The sequence below is a fragment of the Crinia signifera genome, chromosome 1, assembly GCF_055691185.1.
Source record: "Crinia signifera chromosome 1, ASM5569118v1, whole genome shotgun sequence".
In the NCBI taxonomy this organism is placed as follows: Eukaryota; Metazoa; Chordata; class Amphibia; order Anura; family Myobatrachidae; genus Crinia; species Crinia signifera.
This window is the reverse complement of record NC_139217.1, coordinates 204,657,102-204,669,601: the sequence shown is the minus strand read 5'-3', so window position 1 is coordinate 204,669,601 and position 12,500 is coordinate 204,657,102. Positions and strand designations below refer to the sequence as shown.

The 12,500-nt window shown below is 43.2% G+C and overlaps 1 protein-coding gene across 1 annotated transcript in view; it reads left to right on the top strand.

The window, feature by feature from the left end:
• LOC146064021 (transcription factor E2-alpha-like) overlaps positions 1-12,500 on the top strand; it is a 158,754-nt gene that overhangs the window by 83,514 nt on the left and 62,740 nt on the right. The gene's annotated exons all lie outside the window — the stretch shown is intronic.

Here is a 12,500-nt window from a genome sequence, read left to right as displayed (position 1 = left end):
AAAAAACATTTATTAAAAATATATATGCATTAAAGCAAATTTTTTTTCACAATAATTCCTTGTCAGAGGATTTTCTTAGATAGTAGATGAACACATATGCCCGACGCGTTTAGTCTCCCTACGAGACTTCAAGGGGTGTTACATAAATCTTTGTCAGTCTTTATGGGTCCAAAAATGATATTCTATTGCATATTATTGTTTAACATATCAATGCTCCACTGATTGTGGTATACAATCTTTAAGTTCTTTATCAATGGGTACTCCTCCCCTCCTTCATTAGTAATATTGCGTAATGAATATCAATCTGATTTAAACTCTGGTATTTAATGTGGCCGATAGTATTCCACATACATGGGGAGCTCCAAAGGAGGTATGGAATCTTATGCTTTGTACACACGGGGGCGAAAGGGGCTGAAATCGCTGGGAATATGGTCGCTGAGCGACCATATTGCCAGTGATTGGAGTGTGCACCAGCGATAAATCCCCGGGTACACGCTCCCGTTTTCAGCCCCTGAACGGTCGCTGGTCGGAGTAGCATGCTCCTCCGACCAGCGACATCCCCTGCCTCTTCACCCAGCAGTGTTTAAATTTTCATCTGCGACCATCTCTGGTCGCAGATGAAAACGGGACACGGGGCAATATGATTGCTGAACAATATATTGCCAGCGATCATATTGCCCCGTGTGTACGCACCTTAAATGTAATCCTCCAACAGATGTACAGTTGCTTGGTCCTCAGAGGTTAAATTCAATTCAAATTAAATTCCCAATATCAAGCAAAGTAATTTCTGGTTATCTAGTAGTAGTGTGCTCCTCTGTGTGGACACAGCCCCACAAGGGGCTTCTTTGCGCTCGCCCCCCCCCCCTGATGGAGCACCGGCAGTCTGGATTCTCACTGTCGAGATCCCCACTGTCCGAGCCCCGTACCATACCCGTAAAAGGTGCCCACACCCAGCAAAATTCAATTTATCACCCAATTTCCTTTGAAATCCAGCACACTTCTGTATAAACAATTGCATGCACACAGAATTATTGTTTTAAACCTATGAGAGAATTTGATGGGTTGTTTAACAGCTGCAAATCATTAACACATCATTGGCACCTCGTTCATCATGACTACACACGATCTGTGCAAGATAGGTCATTCTGTTTCTGCATGCTGAAGGGATCAGCAAGCAAGATGAGCGACCAGTGGGCACACGCATTGAATAGTTACCATGCCCACAGACAATAGGTCATTCCAATTGATCAAAAATCCATGTGGGATGCTTAAGAATATCCAATCTTTCTGGTTGGAGTGAAAATCTGATCATAGATGGCAGCAAATGACAATAAGCCAAATGTATTTACAGACAAATTGGTTAAATCCATTTGATTTAACTAATTTATCCGAATGACCAATTTCAACCCATTTTGATGCATATCAACAATATGCCCCCAAAAATGTTGAAAATGGGTAAAAATAATTATTGGATAGATTTTGGTTATCTGTTTATAAAGAATAACAATTCTAACAAAGCAAAAAAAAACATTGTAGTATCTTTTTGCTTTGGGTAAACTGACCATTGCATGGTACTAAATCCTGTTTGTATACATTACCAACTTTTGTCCTGTAATAAATGTAATTCTCAGTCTTCTAGGGACTGTACAATATCACATTCTGTATTAAGGATGAGAAAATAACTAAACTATACCATACCGTACCCTTGTAAATAGAATCTGTTTCTTTTGGTCGCTTTTTTTTTTTTTTTTTTGTCGCTCTTCCTCTGTCTGTTTCTCTTTCTCTCCATTGATTAGAATATAAAATTCACGAAGGAGACATCATGATTATTCATGAGCTGCTGCGATTAATATGCATAATTATGCAAATTAGGTAGCAATTAAACCACAAATTCTCTAGAGTGAAGACAGGAAAGTGAGGGGGAGGGTTGCTAGCACAAAAGGCCCAATAGACGAAAGGTATCTTTTTGCTAGTTACATAGACAGCAGAGTGGTTGTGTTTATAAAGGATATCCTTTAGTGTGTTTTTTCATATACATTTTAATGTTATCTGAATTTAATTTGTTGCAATTACAAACCAGCCAACAAGCTGCCTTTTACCTGGTGCAAAGTGCTCTGCTTCCTATCTTTTATTTTGTTTTGCATTTAGCTGTGCAAAATCTATTAATCCCACTCCAGACTCATTCTGGAGGGTCTGCATTCAAATGTGCATTGTGTAGCACAAAGTAACCTCCTGTGATAGATGCAGTAGGCAGCATTCAGTTGCAAGATTGATTTCCAGGAATGGTGGTGGATGGGTTTTCCCAGAAGGCTGTGTTTAGGCACATGGTATATCCAGCACTACCCCACTGGAGACAGTAATTCCCAGTACTAGGTGTGTGCGCATTCTCTCATCAATGTTGGCTGCTATGACAGTGGCTTGAAAAATCTAGGAAGAAAGAAGATTGCTGTGTCAGGAGAGATTGCCTTACGCCGATGTCATATTATCTTATATTACACAGAATCTGATGTGGTCTGTAAAAACCCTTTCTATTTAACAGGGATCCATTTATACTGTAGTTAAATCTTTTAATTTAGTCTTATTTTCACCTGATCTATAATATGTTAATTGCAATGGTACTTGTTTCCTAGCACGGCGCCAGCGATAAAAATTGTGTCCATCGGAACCCCCCGAAATCGCATCGCATGCAACCAAATCGCATGCGATTTTTACATTGGAATCAATGTAAAAGGGTCCCTGAGACCCGATTTTACATTGGCCCCAATGTTAAATGGCCCCCAGACCCCAATTTTTGTTTCCCAACCCTGGTGGGTGAAAGGCCCCCCCCATTGTTAACGCCACATTGTTAACGCCACGATTAAAGTCAAACCGAAGCGTGGCGAGCGCAGCGGAACGCGTCCTCCGACCTTTTCATACCCCCACTCTCCACGTCTGCGTGGAGTTGATTTTATATAGTGTGGCGAGCGCAGCGAGCCACCGTGCCTGAAGTGTGGCGAGCCCCGCAAGGGGACGCGCATTACTTCACAGGTATTACGCGCCCCCTCGTGGGGCTCGCTGCGCTCGCCACGCTTGGGGCTCGGTGGCTCGCTGCGCTCGCCACACTATATGGAGTCAACACCACGCCAACGTGGATAGTGAGGGTATGAAAAGGTCAGAGAACGCGTACCGCCGCCCCTCGTTCACTTTTTTTCTGTCAACCATTGATATGTCGACATTTGGCTTGTCGACCTAGAAAATGTTGAGTTTTTTTCATGTGTCGACTTATAGCCTGTCGACCTAGACAATCCTGCCCTATCAACCAGAACCATCCTGTGTTGATATACTCATGAACAGGGCCCTCCATCCTCTTACATAAAACAAATTGTAGACCTATACGGGGAATTACTTTTTTGAAAGATTCTATTGTTGGCTGGAAATGTAGCTGTCCCTGCATTCAGCATGTTGTATGCTCATGCCAAATGCACTGAGGATACAACATGCCCAGTACTAGTGACAAGACTCTGCCAGTGGTCGCCAACCTTATTTGGGGTTTGAGCTACTCAAGATAAATTAAAATATTTAAAAAAAATTTAATACTAATTTCTCATGTGGTCCCCGTACCTGTCTGGCCAACTTCCAGCGGTTCCCCTCCCCATCTCGCAGTGACTCCCAACTACCTTCCCACTTATCTCTGTGGGAGTGTCAGCTGGTCTGCTGTCTCCCACCATTGGTGTGCATCTTCATGGGTCCCACGAGCAGTCTGTGTCTTCTGGGTTCTCTCTTCTTGCCATGTGGGGGCTCCCGGATTCAGATCCTGATTTCATGCACTTAATCCCAGCTAACAGCAGTACTGTAGCTAAGAGAGCTACCCAAACTATGACCGTGAGCGACTGGTAGCTCGCGAGCTACAGGTTGGAGACCACTGCTCTATGCTGTTTGCGCCTCAGGCAACTGCAAGAAAACATTGCAGTAAGTGCAGCCTTGCGACAATGCCTCATAAAATGATAGATTCTGTGCACATTAGGCAGGAGCTACGTTCCTAGAAACAATTGAATCTCCCCCTTTTTAATGGTTTATTGCTTGCCATATACAAAATGTACGCTTAGCTGAAATGTTAAACAGGTGTCATCACACATCGCAAATTGTGTGATCGCAGTGTTACAAACACATACTGTATGCATTAGGATTTGTCAAAAAATGGTCAGGTTGTCCCTTTGTGATACCCCATCCTTTACAGAATGTCTGGTTTCTTTAACCTTTTGCTGTATGATGCACATTATGCTTCAGTGCACGTGTTTATTTCCAGCTGATTTACTTCCAGCATATACTATTTATGTGATTGTTGTCTACATTGCAGGACAGTGTATCCATTTGAGGTGTTTTACAAACTAAAATATATTGTTGTTGTTATTATTATTAGTGTTCGAGTAAGGTCAGAACACATTTCTGCTATTGTCCTTAATACTTATGATAAAGTGCCTGCAATTTAAGTGGCCGAGATACAAAAATTAAATAGCCAGTCACATGATCGGAATGTGCACAGCAGCACAAAGTATTTTAGTAAATGAACATGCTGATCCAGTTGAAGTAGTAACTTGTCACAATGCTCTGATTTATATTATTGGAGACGGATCTTCATGTGATAGTAAGTAAGCTGTCCTAGTGGGCTCTGTCTCTCTTCACTGATCCATTACTGCAGGGGTGGGGAACCTTTTTTGTGCCAAGGGCGGTTTGTATGGGCAAAAAATCCTTTGGGGCCATATGTAAAAATTATCTTACAAATTGTCCTGCTGCAGCTGTCCCACGCTCCGGCAGCTGCTGCTAAATAGGACTGTCCGTCTCCGACTGCTGTTGATTAACCCCTTCCCGACAATTGACGTACATTTACGTCATGGTCGGGAAGTACTTCCCGACACATGGCGTAAATGTACGTCATGGCATTTAACTGTCACCGCGTCTATAGACGCGGTGACAGTTTCAACATGTCTGCTGTCCCTGACAGCAGACATGTCCGTGCATGCCCAGGGGGGGCTGCGATGCCGCCCCCCCGTCGGCGATCGCTGTGATTGGCTGTTCAGTGTGAACAGCCAATTACAGCGTTTTCCTGTGTCACCGGCGAATAACGTTCGCCGGTGACACGGGATCAGAGGTGATTGGTGCTGTAAAGTACAGCACCAATCACCGCGGGGTGTAAGGGTGACACTGGTGTCACCCCACCGCACCCCGCCCGCCCCCAAAGGCCGTGATTGGTTCGTCGGACCGACGGACCAATCACAGCCAAGGAGGGGGATTTAAACTAACGGTGACTGCACTGCAGACGCCATTCCGGTCTGGAATAGCGTGCAGTGCGGTCACCGTACCTCCCTGCCGCCATACTGACCAGAACCTTGCTCCATAGCTTGCTCCATACTTACCTGATCGCTGCTTCATCACTGCTTCCTGGATCCTGTTACTACTTGTGCCTTCCTGTGAAATTGTGCTGCTGCAGTGTACTAGCTAGATAGAGAGAGAGATAGAGAGAGAGATAGAGAGAGAGATAGAGAGAGAGATAGAGAGAGAGATAGAGAGAGAGATAGAGAGAGAGATAGAGAGAGAGATAGAGAGAGAGATAGAGAGAGAGATAGAGAGAGAGATAGAGAGAGAGATAGAGAGAGAGATAGAGAGAGAGATAGAGAGAGAGATAGAGAGAGAGATAGAGAGAGAGATAGAGAGAGAGAGATAGAGAGAGAGAGATAGAGAGAGAGAGATAGAGAGAGAGAGATAGAGAGAGAGAGATAGAGAGAGAGAGATAGAGAGAGAGAGATAGAGAGAGAGAGATAGAGAGAGAGAGATAGAGAGAGAGAGAGAGAGAGAGAGATAGTGTCAGAGAGTGCTATATTTTGTGCTGCTGCAGTGTGATATAGTTATAGATAGAGAGAGATAGAGAGAGAGAGATAGATAGAGAGGCCTAGTGACAGAGTGCTATATTTTGTGCTGCTGCAGTGTGATAGTTATAGAGAGATAGAGAGAGATAGAGAGAGATAGAGAGAGAGAGATAGTGACAGATTGTGCTATATATTTTTGATATAACTGACTGCTGCCCCCTCCTTTTGTGCTGATCAGTATAAATTAACTGATCAGCAACTTTTTGGGGGCGCAGGTTTTTTTTTATATATAGATATACCTGTCAGTGCTGCTGCTGCAGTGTCATAGAGTGATAGATAGTGAGAGATAGAGAGATAGTGACAGAGAGTGATAGAGAGTGCTAAATTTTTTGTCTGCTGCCCCCGCCTTTTGTGCTGATCACTATATCTGAGGTGATCAGCAACTTTTTTGGGGGTACAGAGGTTTTTTTTTTTTTATATATACCTGTCAGTTGCACCAAAGGTTGTGCACCTGCTGCACCTCACTGGTAATCAGTGTCGCATCACTGATCACCTTTTTTTTTTGTGTGTGTGCTGTGGGGTCTTTTTTTAGTTTTTTTTTTACACACACTGTGATTTTGTGGGTGTCCTGTGGCCGCTGTGCGCTGATCAGTGACGTACATCACTGATCATCTTTTTCGGCACAGGGTTGATCTATATTTTTTTTTTTTTGATCAAATTCCTGTTGCCTTTGAGCGCTGTTCAGTGACAGACGTTACTGACCAACATCTGTGCTCAATTTTTGGCGCAGGACCTTTTTTTTTTTTTTAACCCCTTAAATTTTTTATTTTTAACCCCTTCATTTTTTTTTTTTTTATTGGTATAAAGTATTTTTTTTTTTCTGCACCACATACACACTACACACTACATACCCCCCGGATTGAAATAAAGTTTGTACCCCCCCCTACACTATACACGTGTTGAAACATTTCACTACCAGTAACACAAAAATAAAAATGGCATCCCAAATGTCCTCCCAAATGTCCTCCCAAATGTCCTCCCAGTCATCCAGGAGAATGTATTCAGCGGAGGAGGCATATGCCCTGCTTGCTTCTGACTCTGACACAGCCAGTGATGCAAGCGGGGAATTTGAAGGATTCGCCTTAAGCTCCTCTTCCTCCTCTGGTGATGAGGGACCCCCTCAAAGACGCCCCCGTAGAGCAGCTGAGACCCCCCCCCCCCCAATAATTGATCTCGTATGGACCCCACCACCAGACAATTTTGAGCCCCAGGTTCCTGAGTTTTTGGCCATGCCAGGAATCCAATTTGATTCCACAGGTCTCAGAGAAATTGACTTTTTCAAATTATTTTTCTCTGATGATTTTATAAATTTAATGGTGGACCAAACTAATTTATATGCCCAGCAGTTTATTGCTCAAAACCCCACGTCATCATTTGCTAGGTGGACCCCTGTAGATGCAGTAGAGATGATGACGTTTTGGGGTCTGGTGTTTCATATGGGCATAGTAAAAAAGCCAGAAATTAGGCAATATTGGAGTACAGATGTTCTGTACAGTACTCCATTTTACCGTATGGCCATGCCCCGGGCTCGATTTGAGACGATCCTTAAATTTATACATTACACCGATAATGCACAGTGCCCACCCAGAGATGATCCCACCTTTGACCGGCTATTCAAAGTCAGGCCGGTCATTGATCATTTCAGTGCCAAATTTGAAGAGGTGTACATCCCTGAAAAATTTATTTGTATCGACGAGTCCCTTATACATTTTAAAGGAAGGGTTAAATTCCGCCAGTACCTTCCCAGTAAGAGGGCAAGGTATGGCATAAAAATGTACAAACTGTGTGAAAGCACCTCAGGGTACACCCACAGGTTTAGGGTTTATGAAGGGAAGGATTCAAGAATTGAACCGCCAGAATGCCCCCCCTCCCTCGTAGGTGTTAGTGGGAAAATTGTCTGGGATTTAGTGCACCCCTTCCTGGATAAAGGTTATCACCTCTATGTGGATAACTTTTACACCAGCATCCCCCTGTTTAAGGCCCTTGGTTCAAGAGGTACAGCAGCTTGCGGTACTGTGCGCAAGAACCAAAGAGGCCTCCCAAAAACGCACATTGCCCAAGTAATGAGAAGGGGTGAAAGCAGGGGAATATGCACCGAAAATATGTTGTTGGTCAAATATAAGGACAAGAGGGATGTCCTTATACTGACAACAATTCACGGAGACAGTACCACCTCCGTCCCTGTACGAGGTACCAGTACCCACACCTCAAAACCTAATTGTATCCTGGATTACAATAGGTACATGGGCGGAGTGGATCTTTCAGATCAGGTACTGAAGCCGTACAGTGCCCTGCGGAAAACAAAAATCTGGTACAAGAAGGTGGCCGTGTATATCATCCAGATGGCACTGTATAACGCTTACGTGCTATTCCGTTCTACCGGCCAGAGGGGGACATTTATGCACTTTCAAGAGGAAGTCATAAAGGGCCTAATATTTGGGAACCAGCAGGCAGAGGGCCCCAGTACTTCTAGTACTGGCCCCCGTATTGTACCAGGGCAGCATTTTCCTGATGAAATCCCCTCCACTGGAAAAAAGGGCAGGACACAAAAAAGGTGCAAAGTTTGCTATAAAAAGGGAATAAGAAAGCAAACTATTTTCCAGTGTGACACTTGCCCCGACAAACCCGGCCTATGTATAAAGGAGTGTTTTAAAATATACCACACATCTATGGAATATTAGGTTCATAATTTCACCGTGCTTCGGGGGTCTTGCTAATGCCACATAGCACCCACCATTCATTCCACCAGAATCTGAGCCGCAAAATCCAAAAATCACTCCTTCCCTTCTGAGTCCTGCCATGCACCCAACTGGTATTTTTTGGTCACATGTGAGGCATTGCCGTACTCGGGAGAAATTGGGGCACATATTTTGGGGTGCTTTGTCTCCTTCATTCCTTGTGAAAATGAAAAATTTCGAGCCAGAACTGCATTTTTGTGTAAAAAAATGTAATTTTTCATGTTCACTGCCCACTTGTATCAAAATTGGTGAAACCCCTGGGGGTTTGAAATGTACACTATACCCCTAGATGAATTCCCTGAGGGGTGTAGTTTGCAAAATGGGGTCACTTGTGGGGGGGTTCCACTGTATTGGTGCTTTGGGGGTCTTGCTAATGCGACATAGCACCCACCATCATTCCACCAGAATTTGTGCTGCAAAATCCAAATATCACTCCTTCCCTTCTGAGTCCTGCCACTTTTTGGTCACACATGAGGCATTGCCGTACTCGGGAGAAATTGGGGCACAGATTTTGGGGTGCTTTGTCTCCTTCATTCCTTCTGAAAATGAAAAATTTTGAGCCAGAACTGCATTTTTGTGTAAAAAAATGTAATTTTTCATGTTCACTGCCCACTTGTATCAAAATTGGTGAAACCCCTGGGGGTTTGAAATGTACACTATACCCCTAGATGAATTCCCTGAGGGGTGTAGTTTGCAAAATGGGGTCACTTGTGGGGGGGTTCCACTGTCTTGGTGCTTGGGGGGTCTTGCTAATGCGACATAGCACCCACCAAAATTCCACCAGAATCTGAGCTGCAAAATCCAAAAATCACTCCTTCCCTTCTGAGTCCTGCCATGCACCCAACTGGTATTTTTTGGTCACGTGAGGCATTGCCGTACTCGGGAGAAATTGGGGCACAGATTTTGGGGTGCTTTTTCTCCTTCATACCTTCTGAAAATGAAAAATTTTGAGCCAGAACTGTATTTTTGTGTAAAAAAATGTAATTTTTCATGTTCACTGCCCACTTGTATCAAAATTGGTGAAACCCCTGGGGGTTTGAAATGTACACTATACCCCTAGATGAATTCCCTGAGGGGTGTAGTTTGCAAAATGGGGTCACTTGTGGGGGGGTTCCACTGTCTTGGTGCAACATAGCACCCACCATTCATTCCACCAGAATCTGTGCTGCAAAATCCAAAAATCACTCCTTCCCTTCTGAGTCCTGCCATGCACCCAACTGGTATTTTTTGGTCACATGTGAGGCATTGCCGTACTCGGGAGAAATTGGGGCACAGATTTTGGGGTGCTTTTTCTCCTTCATACCTTCTGAAAATGAAAAATTTTGAGCCAGAACTGCATTTTTGTGTAAAAAAATGTAATTTTTCATTTTCACTGCCCACTTGTATCAAAATTGGTGAAACCCCTGGGGGTTTGAAATGTACACTATACCCCTAGATGAATTCCCTGAGGGGTGTAGTTTTCAAAATGGGGTGACTTGTGGGGGGGTTCCACTGTATTGGTGCTTGGGGGGTCTTGCTAATGCGACATAGCACCCACCAAAATTCCACCAGAATCTGAGCTGCAAAATCCAAAAATCACTCCTTCCGTTCTGAGTCCTGCCATGCACCCAACTGGTATTTTTTGGTCACATGTGAGGCATTGCCGTACTCGGGAGAAATTGGGGCACAGATTTTGGGGTGCTTTTTCTCCTTCATACCTTCTGAAAATGAAAAATTTCGAGCCAGAACTGCATTTTTGTGTAAAAAATGTAATTTTTCAATTTCACTGCCCACTTGTATCAAAATTGGTGAAACCCCTGGGGGTTTGAAATGTACACTATACCCCTAGATGAATTCCCTGAGGGGTGTAGTTTTCAAAATGGGGTGACTTGTGGGGGGGTTCCACTGTATTGGTGCTTGGGGGGTCTTGCTAATGCGACATAGCACCCACCAAAATTCCACCAGAATCTGAGCCGCAAAATCCAAAAATCACTCCTTCCGTTCTGAGTCCTGCCATGCACCCAACTGGTATTTTTTGGTCACATGTGAGGCATTTCCGTACTCGGGAGAAATTGGGGCACATATTTTGGGGTGCTTTTTCTCCTTCATACCTTCTGAAAATGAAAAATTTTGAGCCAGAACTGCATTTTTGTGTAAAAAAATGTAATTTTTCATTTTCACTGCCCACTTGTATCAAAATTGGTGAAACCCCTGGGGGTTTGAAATGTACACTATACCCCTAGATGAATTCCCTGAGGGGTGTACTTTGCAAAATGGGGTGACTTGTGGGGGGGTTCCACTGTATTGGTGCAACATAGCACCCACCATTCATTCCACCAGAATCTGTGCTGCAAAATCCAAAAATCACTCCTTCCCTTCTGAGTCCTGCCATGCACCCAACTGGTATTTTTTGGTCACATGTGAGGCATTGCCGTACTCGGGAGAAATTGGGGCACATATTTTGGGGTGCTTTTTCTCCTTCATACCTTCTGAAAATGAAAAATTTTGAGCCAGAACTGCATTTTTGTGTAAAAAAATGTAATTTTTCATTTTCACTGCCCACTTGTATCAAAATTGGTGAAACCCCTGGGGGTTTGAAATGTACACTATACCCCTAGATGAATTCCCTGAGGGGTGTAGTTTTCAAAATGGGGTGACTTGTGGGGGGGTTCCACTGTATTGGTGCTTGGGGGGTCTTGCTAATGCGACATAGCACCCACCAAAATTCCACCAGAATCTGAGCTGCAAAATCCAAAAATCACTCCTTCCCTTCTGAGTCCTGCCATGCACCCAACTGGTATTTTTTGGTCACATGTGAGGCATTGCCGTACTCGGGAGAAATTGGGGCACAGATTTTGGGGTGCTTTGTCTCCTTCATACCTTCTGAAAATGACAAATTTGGAGCCAGAACTGCATTTTTGTGTAAAAAAAATAATTTTTCATTTTCACTGCCCAGTTGTACCACAATTGGTGAAACCCCTGGGGGTTTGAAATGTACACTATACCCCTAGATGAATTCCCTGAGGGGTGTAGTTTGCAAAATGGGGTCACTTGTGGGGGGGTTCCTAACTTTTAGCATCTTATGGTGCCTTGAAACCTACATGGTGCCTAAAAAATAATCTCATAAAAAGGAGGCTCCAAAATCAAGTAGGTGCTCCTTCTATTATGAAGCCTGTGGTTTGGTCACCGTGCACACTAGGGCCACATATAGGATATTTATGAAAACAAAAGAATTGGGGGAATCAATTTTTAGTCACATTTCTCTAGTAAAATGTACTGTGTTCCTTATAAAAATGTATTAAAATTGCAAATCTGCAAAAAAAAAGAAATTTTGAAATTTCACCTACACTTTGTTTTAATTCCTGTGAAACACCTAAAGGGTTAACAAACTTCCAAAATGCTGTTTTGAATACTGTGAGGGGTGCAGTTTTTGAAATGGCATCATTTATGGGGGTGTCTCACATACAAGTCCCTCAAAGTTACATCAGAACTGAACTGGTCCCTAAAAAAATCAGTGTTTGAAATTTTCTTGAAAATTTGAGAATTTGCTATTCATATTGTAAGCCTCCTAGTGTCCCAAAAAATTAAAAGGAAGTTGAAATAATGATGTGAACATAAAGTAGACATATGGTCTATGTTAGTTATTCACTATTTTGAGTGGTAAGATTATTTGTCTCACAAGCAGAAAATTTAACATTTTGCAAATCGCTAAATTTTCCATTTTTTCACGACATTTTGGTATTTTTCACAAAAAAACACAGACTGTATCGACCCAAATTTACCACTAATTTGAAGTACAATGTGTCACGAAAAAACAATCTCAAAATCACTGGGATAAGTAAAAGCAAAAAAAAGTTATCCCCACTTAAGTGAGACATGT